At 36.1% G+C, this 16,792-nt stretch overlaps 1 pseudogene; it reads left to right on the top strand.

Moving 5' to 3' along the window:
- The first annotated feature begins 599 nt into the window (after nucleotides 1-599).
- On the top strand, nucleotides 600-11,807 carry LOC115993731 (annotated as a pseudogene).
- The last annotated feature ends 4,985 nt before the right edge of the window (nucleotides 11,808-16,792 follow it).

Here is a 16,792-nt window from a genome sequence, read left to right as displayed (position 1 = left end):
AAAAAAAAAAAAAAAAAAAAAAAAAAAAAAAATCGAATTTCTGATAACGACACCTAAACAAAACAATGTCAGACTTCCAACATCCAGAGTAGTATTAATGGTAGTTTCAAATGACCAGGAACCAGACCCAGCCAGTTCAGTTACACCAATTAAACTCTTTAACTAATAAGTAGTGCAATCAAATTTCGGATCATCTTCTTCCTTCTCCTCTCCAATCTCCAAAAAAATTTCTGTAACAAACGCAATTACTCAGAAAGCAACCAGTTTTGCTCAAAAAAAGAAAAAAAGAAAGCAACAAAGTAATATTACCGTTATGTCTAACTTTATTTTTTGGTCAGGTTTTCGCTCGCACCTAGGCCAGCTACAGCTAAAGTTTGAAATTTTTCTGAAAAGAGAAAGGGAATCTTTGGCCCGGCAGTGAAGTTTGGATAATATTATTTGAGTGTATTTATATAGGTATAAATGAGAAAATATGTTAAAATATGTGTAAAATTATTTAAAATATAAAAATGTGAGTTTGAATTTACCTATCAAACAAACCCTTTATTTTTTTTTGGTCAGGTTTTCGCTCGCACTTAGGCCCCACCTACAGCTAAAGTTTGAAATTTCTCTAAAAAGAGAAAGGGACTGTATTTATTTGAATTGCTCCCTTGTGCCTATACAAGGCGAGGCATATTTGAGAGAGATTAGTTACAATATTGCAAGTAGAAGTCGAAAATGGAGATCCGATTAGCGAAGCCTTTTGATCGGAAACAGAAACACTCCTATGAGAAGACGCTTCAGAATTGGTTGAAGCTGAGGGAATTGGAGGAAGCTGAGCGTTTCGAATCCCAGCCTATCCGCTCTTCCAACCAGGTCTCGCCTCTCTCTCCCTAGAACTATTTATTTTATTTATGATTCGGTTTATTTCATTCAACCAAATACAGAAACAAATGCTACAAGGAACAGTGCCCACATCACGTTACAAGCTTACAAAAATAGAAATATGTCACAAATTACCAAAGGAATTCGATTTAGTGTTGAAAACGAAAGAAATTCTTTCCTTTTCTCTTCTTCTTGAAATAAAAACCTCCATAGTTATCTCATGTCCTTTATAGTTTATACCTAGGTTGATTATTTGGAGAGTTGAAGATTATATGATCAAAGGACATAGATCTGACGAGTCCCAACACGTAACTGCTCTCGTTTTTGAAATTGAAACCTAACCTGTTCTTTCCAATTTTATACTTTCTTTATCTGCTTTTTCTTCCGCGTTTACAAACCAAACACCTTGAATTGAACTCTTTTTTTTTTTTTCTTTTTTTTTTACACCCAAGAGAAACAGTTTGACCCTCATTCTGGTTTAACTAATCTCCGTTCGAGATTTGCAAACTTCATTTCTAGACTATCAAAACTGAATTATGCCAATCTTCTTTTTTAGCTAAAGTGACACTCCCTCCCTCTTTCTTTCGTATCGGCCAAATCTCGTTAGATCCGGCCAGATTTCGGCCAAAATCCGGCAAAATCGGAAAACCCGAAACCAACCGAGGAAAACTTGAAATCCGATACAATCGGACCCGGTTGATCTGAAACTGTATTCGGGTTGGTTGCGGGTTGAAATCTTCCCCACTCGAGAAGGTCGGGTCAAGTTCGGGTTGGGCACAAACCCGACCCGTGGACACCCCTAAAAGTCATGTAGCTCAACATGCATTTTTAGTTTCCAATGGAGAAGTCTTGGGTTTAACTCTCCTACTCTCAATTATCGAACTATCAAAAACAAATAGAATCTTATAATCCTCAAAACCCCATTGTTGGTCCTACGTAAGGTCCCGATTTTAATAATCATGATTATAGCAACTCTGCTTTTCTTGGTGGCTCGGCTCACGTTTGTAGCAAGTCATTCTTGGAATAAATTTTAAGCTATGAAGCACCGACGCAGCTGGAAGGGTGCCGCATCGGAGTCTGACGTGGCTCGACGTGACTGTCCGCGCGTCGGTGCTACGTCTGAGTTTTTTTTTTTTTTCCTCTAATTCGTGCTGACTCGGCTTCAATTCCTGCCGATTCATGCTGAACCAGGCTAATTCGGCCAAAATCGGGCCGTATCAGCCGAATCAAGTCATTTCGGCCGGCCGTCGAGACTGACTGAAAAAGGCCAAAATCAGCCTTGAATTATGCTGGAACCAGGGCCGGCCCTAGGCCTAGGCCATTTAGGCCATGGCCTAAGGCCCCCTGACATAAAAAGGCCCCCAAATATGGGGGGTAATTTTTTTTTCTTAATTAAATAAAAAGTGTGAGTTAAGTATATATTTTATCCTAATATTAAGAAGGTCTAAAACATTAGAGTTATACTAGTATATTACAAGTTTTATTACATAGGTCCTACAAATCGATATGTCATCAATGAAGTAATTCAATATTCATTTATTCTTTTATTGAAGTGCCACCTTATTGCTACATCAGTTTGTAAACTTTTTTTAGTAAAATTTGTAATAAGTTTAGCATTTTCTCCACAAAAATAAAATAATAATAATAATAATAATAATAATAATAATAATACAACACAGTCACCATTAAGTGTATGAAAAATGCTAAAGCTAATACAAATTTTAGGAAAAAAAATTACAAACTGATGTAATAGGAATATGATTGGTGATACTTAAATAATATAATAAAATGAATGTTTGAATAACTTTTCTTTTATTGGTGATATGCCAATTTGTAAAATCTATATAGTAATTATCATTAGCTCACTTTGGGTAAATTAGTCATATTAATAAGTAAGAATTAAGAATGAAATTGAAATTAAATAAAAATAAATAAATATTATTTAAGTGATATTTAGATATAAAAAGGCCTCAATAAAATTTTTGCCTTAGACCTCAAATAATCTTGAGCAGCTTTAGATAAATTAGTCATATTAATAAGTAAGAATTAAGAATGAAATTGAAATTAAATAAAAATAAATAAATATTATTTAAGTGATATTTAGATATAAAAAGACCTCAATAAAATTTTCGCCTTACGCCTCAAATAATCTTGAGCAGACCCTGTCCGGAACACGTGAAGGGAATGTGGGAGAGATTCTTTGTGTAGTTCTGTGGGACACGTGAAGGATTGCGGGTGAGAATGGGAAACAGTATTAACCATTAAAGGTGGAGAATGCCAAAGCTTGATGAGTTGGTGTCTTTGTGTGTAAATTGCAGTAATGGAAAACTGTAAGGCACGTCATGGGCCTTTGGTAGGGCCGTATGGTCTTATACGAGATAAATATATGGTTGAGCCTTTGGATATACGAAACCCATAAAGATGTCCAACTGTCCATCCAATATATTAATGTCACAGAATATTATTAGTCAAACCACGTTTCAAAACCATATATATAGAATCTGTTTGGATAGAACTTATTTTGTTAAAATTGAAAATTAAAAACTGAAAGCAAAATAATTTTTAAATGTGTGAATAGTATTGTGGGACCCATTTTTAATGAAAAAGTTATTAAAAAGTGAAATTTGTGGGTCCCAAAAAAAAGAAAAAAGAGTTGAAACGCGTTGTGAACAAAACGTAGACGCAGGCAACTGAATCCAAACAGTCACATAATATATGATGATTTAGAGATTTTCGATTTTGTTTTTTTGCTGAATTTCATTGATCTGTGATTGAATCAGCGTTTTTTAATTATTTTATTGTGTTTTTCTTTTTTGTTTTGTGAACCAAGGCCATAGCAATGTGTTTTTTAATAATATTTTAATAGTAAAAATATATAGAAAATATAAATAAAAATATTTTTAATAATTTTTTAATTGCCACACTCACACCCTATTTTTTCAAAAATTGTCAAGTCCCGCACTCGCACTTGAATTCTGAAACGCACCCGTGCTTCTTAGATTTTAAGTTTATCAATGTCCCTTAGAAAAAATTTCTAGAGCTACAATTATTCAATAGTCAACATTGTTGTCCAGGACTACATGTGATATACAACCAAATGCTGTGGGTTTAAATCATGAATCAAGCGAAATTGATAATTATATGATTTGCTCCCATTCTTTGGCTCTTGTCATTGGCTTGTTTATCATTTCATGCTTGATCTCAAAGTTTTGAACCATTTTTAATTATGTTCGGTGCTTAATAATTCCATCGTCCAAGATTGACATAAACATCAACACTACCGATATTCCATATTTGATCCAATCAGTTATATATTGAGATGGGATTTTCAGTCACGGCTTAATCAATCAAAACCTCTTTGTTTTTGATTGGCCTAGAATCACAGTTCACAAATATTATGTCGTAATCAAGTGGGAAAAGACCACGTTAAATAAGCACATTAGCCATTAATCTAGCTTTGGAATTTGAAGAAGCTAACTGGTATCTTGACTCAGCTTTTCCATGAAAGAGTAATTGGTGGAAGTGGTAGCATGAGCTTGATCTTAGAAAGAGAATCTCATGTGAATTTAAATTTCTCAAAGCAGAATGAGCACTTTGGTATTAGAGTAGAACATGAATTGGATTCTCAAAAGAAAGAAAAGAACATGAATTGTGTCATTAAGTTATTAGTATTTTAGACCTCATTACTAATCATGAACACAACAGGTAGGAGTCGGTTACTTGTTAATCTAAAATCCCTGAAGTATTTTGAATATTTTCAAAAGATAATTGTGTTTCATTTTTAAATTCACATACTTTATGCCTCCCCCTTGGGTTGTATTTTACGTTTCATAGTCCAGTTACTCTTTGGATACAAAATGTAAATCCAGATACCTGAATTCCTTTTGTGCAAATGGATTAACAAAACCAAACTGTACAGAGGTTATGATAGTAACTCGATTAAAACTTGGGAGACTAACTACTATTCTATTTGAGTATTGTAGGAGACGGTCACGATTATAATTGATACCGGAGGTAAGTTTCTTCAAAGTTAATGTAAATTTAGATTATATTAAAAGGTTCTCCATTCTGACTATGATGTCTGCAGGCTGGCCACAAAGTGACTACGTTGTACCTAAGGAAGAAGTTGCAGGTTTTGGGATTTTTGATGAAGAATTGGGATCTATTGTTGAAAATCCCGCCACTTCAACCATCAATGGGCTTACTACTGATAGTGATGGTGAAGAATTGGGATCTATTGTTGAAAATTTCTCCATCGATGGGCTAACTACTGACAGTGATGGTGAAGAATTTGCATCTATTGTTGAAAATCCCTCCATCGATGGGCTTTCTACTGACAGTGATGGTGAAGAATTTGGATCTATTGTTGAAAATCCCTCCATCGATGGGCTTACTACTGATAGTGATGGTGAAGAATTGGGATCTATTGACAGTGATTTGCTGGATCGCAGACGAGAGAATTTTTGTATTTACTTTCGAGACGCACTTACTGCGGTCCTTTTAACATGTGCTTTAAAGGGTTCTTTTACTCGTGCACACAATCTACTCTCTTCCTTAAAGGGTCTGTCGGCTGAGGGTGCATGTATCCCTGATCCCACATGGGAGTGGACCCCACACACATGTGATTCACCTTCATGTGAAATGAATAAAACATACATGGGATACATGATATATTTTTTTATGCTTAAATGGGCCCTTTTGGGTGAAAATTGATGGGGCCATGTGTTTTCTCTCCTCTCACCAAAATTGTATTTTTCTAAATTGGAGAGAAAAAAGAAAAGAAAAAAAATAGTTGTAGTCAATGACTAAAGCACCCATTTTCTTTTTATGTGTTGGACATAGACTTGCTATTTGCCTCTTCTTTTTTTTCTTTTTCTTTTTTTCCCTCCTTTTTTGTTGAGAAAATCATGCTTTCTTGGTGTTAATATTGTATTTTGTCTGGCACTAAATTTTAGTAAAAGTTTTAGGCCTGAATTTAAGGATTTCATGATTTTAATAGCTAAACCCTTTTTTTTTTGTTGATTCTTATCAATTTCCATGTTGTTCGCTAGATTTAGTTGAGATTTAATTGAAATTTATCCATGTGATTGGATTAATTTTGGTGCTGTATTTTAGATCATGCAATTCTTTTTAATTCGGCTTCTTATGGGCAAAAATTGGGTTTGAATCAAATGAGATATCACTTAATCAAGTAAATTACCTACTTTGCATTTTAACGGTGAAAAAAGTACACAATTTTCTATATGAAGTGTGCTAAATTGTTAGTTTGATTTTCATGGGAAATTGGTACTGTCAAGCATGACATGAAGGATCATGCGCCAAAATTTATTAAGGAACTAGTTGCAAACCCACGGGAAAATTTGATATGATTATTTTTTATTGGATTATTATTGAATTAATATATTAGATTGTATATTTTTAAAAATTCAATATTTGTTATTTGAAATTACGTTTTAAATTAGAAGTTTTTTTGTAGTAAGGTATTATAAATAGTGAGATATGTACGAAAACATAATCCAATAATTAAAAAAAAAAATGATAGTGTGAAAACTATTAGACCAAGTTGTAATTATATATACTTTGTTTATTACTATACAAATATATGCGATTCAACTCTTATAAGTATATTTTTCTCCACTTTCTCAAAAAAAAAAAAAAAAAGTATATTTTTCTCCAAAATGTAGATCCACATCTCTTTCTTCTTCACAATTGAAAATAAGTGAAAAAGTAAATAAAGATAACTACGTAATAGATCATTATCAATAAATCATATATCGTAAAGTGTAAATATAAAATAAAATAAAATGCAAAAAGAAAATGTAAGTGGGTCCAACAAGCTAAGCCCACTTAGAATGGTGGATTTAGGTCAGACCCAATACAATTAATTTATTAAAGGATGGGCTTCTGAGGTCAATTTTAACGTACTAGTATGATTTAAGCCTTAGATGGATTGGAAAAAGTTAGACAATTGAAGGAAAAAAAAACAGACTTTTAGAATTAACACTTCCTTAAGCCTGACCAAAGAGTAGTTGTTCATCAATTGTTCAAGTTTTAATCACAAGATAGTGCTACACATATCAGTATTTCCTTTCAATTTTTCGTCCCTCTTCTGTTGGGGCTTCCTTTCTATATATAGTTAGCTGAATTACATCTGAGCACTCAACTTGTACAGTCACTAACCTTCCTTTAAATGCTTGTCCCATCAAGGTTTTGCTAGAAGTAGTAGAGTATGGTGCAAGCTATTAAGGCACTGTCCATAGGTCATTCCTCCATTTATGCGACCAGCTGAGTTAGGGTAGTACATTAAATGCGGAGGTGATGGTTACTTTGTCTAGATACTTCCCTTCTTCTTTGCTTGCATGTCTCTACCGTATTCTTTGGCATTCTGTTATCTAGTACAAGTGGCCTGCCAAATAATTCCCAAGGAACGCTCGCTCTTCAGGCTCCTCGGAATGTCAGCCTCTTCGTGGTTCCTCCTCAGATTCTCATCCATGTGCAAGGTAAGGACTAATGTGTAGGTGGGCCCTTCCCCTTACTCAGTAATTTAACAAATCAAATTCTAGCCCCAATGCAGAAAACCTTCCCCTGCAAAACCCCAAAAAAGTGATTTGCTTACTACAGATGGTGATTTGCTGAATCGCAGAAGAGATTTTTGGAATTAATAAATTTACTGAGTAAAGGACTGAGTTTCTTGGTATTTGTTTGGGAAGCCCTTCAAGACATGACTCTTATGATCCCTGGAGTATGTGCTTTTGTGTCTTTGCTCAAAGATTTTTATTTTATAAATATGCTTAATCTCAAAGTTTTGAACCATTTTTAAATATGTTTGGTGCTTAATAATTCCATATCTGATCGAATCAAATATATATTGAGATGGAATTTTCAGTCACTGCTTAATCAATCAAAACCTCTTTGTTTTTTATTGGCCTAGTATCACAGTTCACAAATATTGTTGTAATCAAGTGGGAAAAGACCATGTTTTTTTTACACAAGATAAAAATTCTACTCTAGCAATATAAGTATATATGTGTGTGAAACTCCCTCCTAAAGACTTGAACTCCGGCTTTTGTCCCCCACACCCCACAAGCACTTATACTTGTGAAGTGACTACCGCACCAAGGATGCATAGTGGTAGACCATGTTAAATAAGCACATTAGCCAGTAATCCAGCTTTGGAAATTGAAGAAGCTAACTGGTATCATGACAGTAATTGGTGGAAGTGGTAACATGAGTTGATCTTAGAAAGAGAATCTTATGTGAATTTAAATTTCTCAAAGCAGAATGAGCACTTTGGTATTAGAGTAGAACATGAATTGGATTCTCAAAAAAATGAAAGAAAAAAAAAAGAACATGAATTGTGTCATGAAGTTACTAGTATTGTAGACCTTATTACTCATCATGAACGCAACAGGTAGGAGTTGGTTACTTGTTAATCTAAAAATCCCTGAAGTATTTTGAATATTTTCAAAAGATAATTGTGTTTTATTTTTAAATTCACATACTTTGTGACTCCCCCTTGGGTTGTATTTTACGTTTCATAGTCTAGTTACTCTTGTAGTTCTTAGATCTTCTTGTTGATAATTGCATTCTTTGACTTACTCCTATTTTTTTGGACTTGGGATACAAAATGGAAATCCAGATACCTGAATTCCTTATGTGCAGGCGGATTACCAAGCACCAAATTGTACTGAGGTTATGATAGTAACTCCGTCAAAATTTGGGAGACTTAACTACTTTTCTATTTTAGTATTCTAGGACAAGTTAAGGGTTGCTGTTTTAGTTTCCAAAGCTGCATTTCAATTTATCCAAGGTAAGTTTATTCAAGGTTAGTGTAAATTTAGATTATATTAAAAGGTTTCTCCATTCTGACTCTGATGTCTGCAGGCGTGCAACCAAGTGACTACGCTGTACCTGAGGAAGTTAAAGCTGCAGGTTTTGGGATTTGTGGTGAAGAATTGGGACCTATTGTTGAAGGTCCTGATTTGAAGAAGCTGAATAGTGAATATTCATGGAGGAGTAGCCGGTATTGCAGAAAAGCTCTCCACTTCAACCAGCAATGGGCTTACTGCTGACGATGATTTGCTGAATCGCAGACAAGATTTTTGGAATTAATAAATTAACTGAGAGTGAAGGACGGAGTTTCTTGGTATTTGTTTGGGAAGCCCTTCAAGACATGACTCTTATTCTCCTTGGAGTATGTGATTTTGTGCCTTTGCCCGTTGGCATAGTTATGGTAGGATGGCCAAAAGTGGCTCATGATGGCCTAGGAATTGTTGCAAGCATCTTGTTGGTTGTTTTGATACTGCAACAAGTGATTATCGTCAATCTTTACAGTTCAATGATTTGGACAAGGAAAAAAAGAGGATTGCTATTCAAGTTACGAGAAATGGATTTAGGCAGAAAATGTCAATATATGATTTACTTCCTGGTGATATTGTACATCTTGCTATCGGGGACCAAGTCCCTGCAGATGGAGTTTTTGTTTCAGGTTTTTCTATGTTAATTGATGAACCAAGTTTAACCGGGGAGAGCGAGAAAGTAATGGTCACTGCAGAAAATCCTTTTCTTCTGTCTGGAACTAAGGACCAAGGTGCAGGATGGATCACGCAAGATGTTGGGATGAGGACCCAATGGGGTAAATTGATGGCAACTCTTAGTGAAGGCAGAGATTATGAAACCCCATTGCAGGTAAAATTGAATGGAGTGGCAACAATGATCGGTAAGATAGGACTTTTCTTTGCCATTGTGACTTTTGCAGTGTTGGTGCAAGGATTGATGAGCCGTAAATGGCAAGATGGAACTTACTTGAGGTGGTCTGGAGATGAAGCTTTGGAAATGTTGGAATTTTTCGCCGTTGTGTTGTTGTTGCTGTTCCAGAAGGGCTTCCATTGGCTGTAAAATTGAGCCTTGCCTTTGCCATGAAAAAGATGATGAATGATAAAGCACTTATGCGCCATTTGGCTGCATGTGAGACCATGGGATCATCCACAAGTATTTGTAGTGACAAAACTGTGATCATGCACTTGTTTGTTGTGAAATCTTGCATTTTCAAGACTGTCAAGGAAATGAGCAGACCTAATGAAGCTTTTCTTCTGTGCTCTGAACTCCTGACTTCTGCTTTGAAATTTCTGCTACAATCAATATTTAATAATACTGAGGGCGAAGTTGTAAACAAAAATGGCAAATCTGAGATATTGGGAACACCCACTGACACTGCTTTGTTGGACTTTGGCTTGTCACCTGGTGGGAATTTTCATGCTCAGAGACAAGTATCTAAACTTCTTAAAGTTGAGCCGTTCAATTCTGTGAATAAACGGATGAGGGTATTACCGACGTTACCCGAAGGTGGTTTACAAGCCCATTGTAAAGGTGATCCAAAGATAATATTGGCCACCTGTGATAAGGTGATCACTAAAAATAGTAATACTGTTCCCCTTGATGAAGCATCCATTAATTATCTTAACAGTACAATTATTCAATTTGCTAATGAGACACTACAAACTCTCGGTCTTGCTTATATGGAATTAGAAAATGGGTTCTCTACAAAGAATCCCATCCCAGGTTCGGGGTATACTTTTATAGGAGTAGTAGGTATGAAAGACACTGTATGTCCTGATGTTAAAGAGCCTGTAGCAGATCGCCATTCGGCTGGAATCACCGTATGAATGGTTACAGGAGACGATATTAGTAATACAAATGCTTTGGCTAGGGAGTATGAATGGTTGCAGGAGATGATATTAATAAATGCTATAGCTAGGGAGTGCAGGATTCTCATAGATGATGGTATAGCCATTGAAGGTCCAGAATTCCAGGAGAAAAGTGAGTAGGAAATGCTCAAACTAATTCCTAAACTTCAAGTGATTTCTTCATTTGTATTTATGGAGCATCTGCAAATTGATTGGATCACTCGGTAATAAGTATGGTTTTGTTTCTAATTAGTAACAATAAGTTTTGACTTTATTTATAGGCGATGGCTCGATCTTCACCTCTGGACAAGCATACTCTAGTGTAGCACTTGCGTACCTCATTATGTGAGGTTGTTGTTGTAACTGGAGCTGGAAAAAATGATGCCCCTGCACTTCATGAAGCAGATATTGGACTAGCAATGGGCATTGCTGGAACTGAGGTGAGTATATAACAATGTGAAAACATAGGCACACATTGCGAATAATTCAACTAATCTTTACTAAATTCAAGTGGCTAAAGAGAGTGCTGATGTGATAATTCTGGATGATAATTTCTCCACAATTGTGACAGTGGCCAAGTGGGGACGTTCAGTTTATATAAATATTCAAAAATTTGTATAGTTCCAGCTGACTGTTAATGTGGTTGCATTGATTGTTAACTTCTCTTCAGCTTGTTTAACAGGTTAGAGAAGCCCACATAATATTTGCTTTCATTTTGAACTTGCCTTCCTTTTATGTCAAAAAAACCATTTTCTCATTCTGCTAACACCTTTGCATAAAATCGTGCATTTAGGGACTGCGCCCCTCACAGCTGTTCAACAATTATGGGTCAACATGATCATGGATACATTGGGAGCACTTGCACTTGCAACTTATTGCTTAGACACGTGCATTTCTCTAAATTGAATCTATAGTAATTCACCGAGTCACAAAGACTAGTGAACATTGAAGTATTTTCAATTTCTTAGCTATAAGATATTTACCTTGCTACAAAGTGATGTGATTTGAATTTTACGGATTTTTAATGAGGTAAGCTCCCGTGAGACGAAGGAAATAGATGTTTTCAAAGGCATACTAGATAGCTATATTTTCGTGGCCATCCTTAGTTGCACTGTAATCTTCCAAATCATAATAATTGAGTTCCTGGGAACGTTCGTGAACACAACACCTCTCACAATTGCATAGTGGTTACTTAGTGAATTCGTTGGATTTTTGGGCATGCCAATTGCTGTTGGCTTAAAGATGATCCCTTTATGAGGCACATGGGTCAGAGATTCTGTTCTTTGAAGAGTTGTTAATTTATTGGCATGAAATGATACCGGAGTGTCCTAAGTTCTAGTAAGCCCAATGTAATGCTAGGTTTGGTCCAAGTGTTTTCCTTGAAATCCAGAAGTGCAGCCCATTATTTTGAATGTTTTTTTTTATTATTAATAAGTTATTGTTCAAAAGAAGTCAAATAGTTTTTAATTAGTATCTCCTAGGAAGTATTAGACTTTATATTTGAATTCTCCTAAACAAACAAGTCTTTTATTGTGCTTCTAGTTCCTAAGAGTCATGTTTGACTTTGGTCTTGCTAAGTTAATATTTTAATTACGATTTCCGTTCTCCTATGCTTAGAGGGTTGTTCTAAGCTTTATATAAGCCTTGTAGTTGAATTAAAAATAAAAGCATAGTATATTTTTAGATTATAAAGCTTTGTGTTTTAGAAGATGGATTTCTTCTAAATTAATACTTATCCCTTGGGTGGATTCCTTTAGGTGACGAGTTTTGGTTCTGTATCTCTTTGGGTAGTGTTTCTGTATCCCATAGAGTGGTGAGCCATTTATCCCTTTATTTACTAAGTGTTTGGTTCAATCCATCGTACCACATTATATTCCAACCATCCTTTACCTCCTTGTCAGCTAATTGTGGAAGCTCAACCCAAATATTAGAAGGCTTTGGATTGAGCGGCCCAATTTAGTTGTGTTGGGAATTAGGGATATCCAACAATGGGAGGCCCCAAAGATGGTGTTGCGACTTCTGTAGGAAAGGACTAGGGATCCTAGACTACTTCCCTTTGGTGGATTCCTTTAGGTGACGAGTTTTGGTTCTGTATCTCTTTGAGTAGTGTTTCTGTATTCCATAGAGTGGTGAGCCGTTTATCCCTTTATTTATTAAGTGTTTGGTTCAATCCATCGTACCACATTATATTCCAGCCATCCTTTACCTCCTTATCAGATCAGTTCAGTTTTTCCCTTACAAATCCGATATCAAAGCTTTGGTTCAATGGCTAGACATCATCGACATGGTAATTGTGGAAGCCCAACCCAAATATTAGAAGGCTTTGGGTTGAGCGGCCCAATTTAGTTGTGTTGGGAATTAAGGATATCCAACAATGGGAGGCCCTAAAGATGGTGTTGCGGCTTCTGTAGGAAAGGACTAGGGATCCTAGACTACTTCCCTCATCACCCTCCTTTGATCAACGTGATTCACTGAACGTGACCTTTACTAGCAAAATCCGAGCAGGATTTCGTTCTCCTTGGTGTCTATTTTTCCTTACCACTTTTGTGACTCTAATTTTTTCAACCCCCCACCCTCTACCCATCGATCTCTATTTATAGACTTCCCTTAAAGGGGTCGCCATGATGAGAGGGTGGTTTTCCATGTCGATGGGTTCCTCTGAGCTATATTCTTGACTGGGTGAGACCCACTATTCGTGACTGACATGACTCTCTTGGAACTTGCACCAGGCACTAATAATTGCTCGGTAAGCGGATTTTCCCAAGACATTATCCCTTGACCTCGGCACCGTAGAGGCTGTTCGATAAGGGTTGGGAGCTCAGGCCAGATCCATCTAGGGAGTGGGCTAGGTGCTTGGTTAGTAAGCAATGTGAGATGGACCCATTTAGGAGACATGTCATGAGCTTGGTGCAGGCTGATAGCCGTGGATCGTACAGTAATAATGTTGAGATGAATGATGTAAGGAGACAACTTCAGTAACTCTAGGAGTGTTTAGAGTTTTACGAGATTCAAGGATGTGACCCCTAGGCATCATAATTCAGAATCTGGAGATGTTAATGATGATAAAAAGGGGAATCCATTTCACTGTGCTCATAGTCATTTGGAAGGATGTTCATTAAATCCGCAAAATGACATAACTGCACTACACTACAAGTAATAGTGCACCACATCGCATGGTGTAATGCAGTTTGCATTTTTACAATAAGAAAACCGCATAAACCGCATGCTCTCTATATATTAATTTTTTTTTAATATTAAATATATTATTAATAGTTTCATAACCGTAGTTTTCAACAACAAAAATAAATAAATAAATAATAACCTTAGCAAGTGTTGATTACGAAAGACGGCACAAAATAAAGAAAAACTAGCTCAATAGTTTAAAACTTGACCCAAAACAAAGGGAAAAATCAATTTTGGGTTGGGCAAGAAAAGCCCAAAATTTGAAAAATATACTGGCTTTAAACCGTTCAAACCGCATCTTACACTTTGTATTGCACATGTGACCGCAAAAATGAGGTGCAGTGATGGTTTTGGTTAAACCACACCGCAAAGTACAGTGATAAAAATAACCCAAAACCACATCGCGAACAACCCTAATTACTCATCATGTGGGAGCACTCCACCCCATCCTCATCATATCAAAAACTTACAACAAGTTTATGATATGAAGGTGGACATTCTAGAATTTGAAGGGAAAATGCAACCCAATGATTTCATTGATTGGCTGACTACTGTTGAGCATCTTTGATTTCAAAGATGTTCTAGAAAATCACAAGGTGAAGATTGTTGCTATCAAGTTGAGGAAACATGCTTCGTTCTAGTGGGAGCTTATCAAGAGGTAGTGACAACGTGCAAGAAGAGATCATATTGTGACATGGGAAAAGATGAAAGGAAAGCTCAAGAGAAAATACTTGCCTAACCACTACAAGCAAGATGCTTTTTTGAAAATTTCATAATTTCAAGCAAAAAGAGGTTTTTGTGGAGGAGTATACAATAAAGTTTGATCATCTTATGATTCGATATGATGTTGTAGAACCTAAAGAGCAAATGATAGCAAGCTATCTTGGTGGGTTATGTGCTAAAATCAGTGATGTGGTGCAACTACAGCCTTATTGGACTTACAATGATGTTTGCAAGCTAGCTATGAAAGTGGAGAAGCAATTGAAGGAAAGACGTGGCAGTAGTTTTCGATCTTATAATCGAGAGGAAGTTTCTAATAGAAGGAATGGTTCCACTTCTAAAGCTGTTGCAGCACCCAAAACAGCCGCTATCAAACAACTACCTAAGAACGAATCTACATCAGGTCTAATGGTCCCAACACCTCTAGTACATGTTGTAGATGTTTTAAATGTCAAGGCTTAGGACATTTTTGTTCTGATTGTCAAAATGGCAAGATAGTTTCTCTTGTGGAGTAAGATGTGGAAATAGAGGATGAAGATGAGTTAGCACTAGTAGTTCTTGAACATGCTTATTCCGAGGAGGTGATTTATGCTGATCAAGGAGAGTCACTTGTTATTCAAATAAATCTCAACGTAGCCTATGCAGAAGATGAATGGCTTAGGACCAATATATTCCATACAAGATGCCCTTCTCATGGAAAAGTTTGTGATGTTATCATTGACGGGGGAAATTGTGAGAATGTTGTTACAACAATCACGGTGGAGAAGTTGGAGACTTGGGAGTTAAAAAACTAAAAATTATCCTTAGCCATACAAACTCTAGGGGCTTCGCAAAGGCAATGAAGTGAAGGTAAATAAGATATGCTTAATTTAGTTTTCTATTGGCAAGAATTATAGTGATTCAGTAGTTTGTGATGTTGTACTCATGGACGCATGTCATTAATTACTTGGTAAACCATGGTAGTATGATAGGAAAACTAGTCATGATGGTTTCAAAAACTTACTCTTTTGAAAAAAGATGGGGTTAAAATAACTTTGGCTCCTTTAAAAATGATTCATGTTCCCAAACCTTCTCTTAAGGAGGGGAACAATTTACTGACCAGAGAGTTGGAGAAAGCATTAATAGAATCTGGTGAAAGGTTTGCTATTGTGGTAAGAGAAGAGAAAGATCCTATAAACATCCCTCTTTTGTTGATACACTTTCTTGAGGAATTTAGTGATGTTATTCAAGATGAAATTCCTTTCCACCTTCCACCTAAGAGGGATATGAAACATTGCATTGATCTTGCACCAGATTCTGTTTTGCCTAATAAGCCAACTTATAGAATGAATCTAAAAGAGCAAGATAGGTTATAGAGGCAAGTTGAAGAATTAAGCAAAAGGGCCTATAAGAGAGTATGAGTCCTTGTGCTATTCTAGCCCTCCTTGTTCCCAAAAAGAAGGCTCATGGCATGTGTATTGATAGTAGAGCAGTGAACAAGATCACCAATCGATACCACTTTCCTATTCTGTTGTTAGATGATCTTCTTGACCACCTTCATGGAGCTAAGGTTTTCTCTAAGATTGATCTTTGCAATAGTTATCATCAAATTCGAATGAGACCAAGTGATGAATGGAAAATAGCTTTTGAAACTAGAAAAGGGATGTATGAATGGATAGTGATGCCCTTCAGACTCTCTAATGCTCCTAGTACTTTTAGGCAATTAATAAATCATTTCTTTAAGCCTTTCATCAGTTATTTTGTTGTTGTATATTTTGATCACATCTTAGTATACAACAAGTCTTAGCAAGAGCATATGGAGCATCTTCATGAGGTGTTTCGAACTATTCGCGACCAGAAGCTTTTTGCGAATTTGAAGAAGTGTCATTTCCTAACTGATAGCCTTTTCATCTTAGGCTATGTTGTTTCAGGTGATGGAACCAAGATGGATCCAAGTAAAATTGAGGCTATACTCAGTTGGCCCATGCCAAATTCTCTTCATGATGTTAAAAGTTTTCATGGGCTTGCTTCTTTTTATCAACGTTTTATCAAAAACTTCAACAGCCTCAATGCCCCTATTACTGAATATTTGAAGGGACGAAGGTTTTAGCGGAATGAAAATGCCCAAAAGAGCTTTAAGCAGCCCAAAAAGAAGGTGACAGAAGCTTCAATTCTTGGATTCCCAAATTTCAACAAGTTGTTTGAAGTCGATTATGATGCTTCAGGTGTAGGAATTGGTATTGCCTTCAACCAAGAGGGTAAGCCTATTGCTTTCTTTAGTGAGAAATTAAATGAATGCAAGTATTCTACTTACGATAAAGAGTTCTATGCCATTATTCGTAATTTAGATCATTGGAATC

This window comes from Quercus lobata, chromosome 6, assembly GCF_001633185.2.
Source record: "Quercus lobata isolate SW786 chromosome 6, ValleyOak3.0 Primary Assembly, whole genome shotgun sequence".
NCBI lineage: Eukaryota > Viridiplantae > Streptophyta > Magnoliopsida > Fagales > Fagaceae > Quercus > Quercus lobata.
The sequence above is the reverse complement of the archived record's forward strand: the minus strand, read 5'-3'. Positions and strand labels throughout refer to the sequence as shown.